We start from the raw sequence: 1,566 nt of genomic DNA, 5'->3' as shown, positions 1-1,566 counted from the left end.
ATGACACTTGACGTAGCTCTACATTCGGACGCCAATAACATGTCGCCACGTGCTCTTACTCTTTACCGCGCTCGACGACCCGAACCAGACTGGAACCCGGTATTGCTATGTATTATATAGCTGATTTGTGCAGACCAGGGTATTGCTCGGTATTACCTGGTTTTGCTAGGTATTGCTCGGTATTGGTCTTGACAGAGCGGTATTTCTCGTTATTGCCAAGCAATACCTAGCAATACCGAGCAATACCTAGCAATACACGAACATAGCAATACCGGGTTCCATTCTGGGTCGGATCGTCGGGCCGCGCGGTAAAAAGTAAGAGCACGTGGAGACATATTATTGACGTCCGGATGTAAAACTACGTCAGGTGTCCTGACCTAATAATTGTTCCATTGTTAATCTTTCTCATAATAGGAATTCTGCCAAACTTCTTCGTAGACCGTCATCTCAGAAGTATACTTATTAGCACAAAGATCTCATTTGACATTTTAATTTTTTATAGTTCTACTTGCAGTTCCTTTGTATTTGAGTAGTTTTCTTTTTGCACTTTTTTCTTTTAATTTTCTTTTCATTTATTATTGTTCTAGTTCCATTGATGTACACTAATTATGATTTATAAAAACATAGTACAAATATTATTTTACTTTCCATTGTTTACATACTATTTATATTATTTATACATGATTTTTTTTGTGAGTATAAAACATATTTCGCATAATTTCTTCAAATAATATGTAAGAGTTTTGATACTCATATTGAATACTTTTTAGTCATGATATTTTGATATTAAAATTTTCCAACATTATAGTTTTTTAATAAAAAATGGATTAAGGTTAATATAATTTTCCAAATTTATAATAATAAGATTTTCTTAAAATAATTTTATTAATATTTATAATTACAAGATTTAACATCGATCTTAACTGTGATAATGTTTTTTTAAACAAAATATTACTATTTTTAATAATTATGATAAAATTTTTACTATGATTAATAAAATTTGAAAATATTATATTTTTAGTCATTATGATTATTTTCAAAAGCTAATATAAAAATTATAAGGGAATCTTTTCATTAGGGATGAAATTTTAAGCCATTGATTGAAATTTTTTGAATGAGTATAACTTATATATAATTAGTTTACTCTTCAATCTCACCAATCTTTGAGCATATTTAAAGATTTTAAAAATCATCATTATCAAATTTTTATCAAAATATCCTCTTCCATTTTTTCCTTTAAAATTTTTAAAATGTATCATTTGTCTGAACAAAATTAAAAAATCATAAATTTTAATTTGATAAATTTAATAAATAAATATTTTTTTTCTCAAAATTAATAAATAATCTAATTCTTTTTTATTTTATTACTTTGAGAAATTAAATCCTAAAATAAGATATTTTGATGAAAACCAAGCTGTCGACTAAGTTTAGATGGGCTGCGTATAAATAAATATTTATCAATAACTAAATAACTAATAATATTGAGTGGGCCGATAGAATTTGTTTAGTGGGCCGGTCCATTGGGCTCACACCTAAAGCCGACTTAGATAATCAGCTAGGAATCGA

This window comes from Dendrobium catenatum, unplaced genomic scaffold, assembly GCF_001605985.2.
Source record: "Dendrobium catenatum unplaced genomic scaffold, ASM160598v2 fragScaff_scaffold_1105, whole genome shotgun sequence".
NCBI classification, from domain to species: Eukaryota; Viridiplantae; Streptophyta; class Magnoliopsida; order Asparagales; family Orchidaceae; genus Dendrobium; species Dendrobium catenatum.
Note: the sequence above shows the minus strand (reverse complement) of the source record.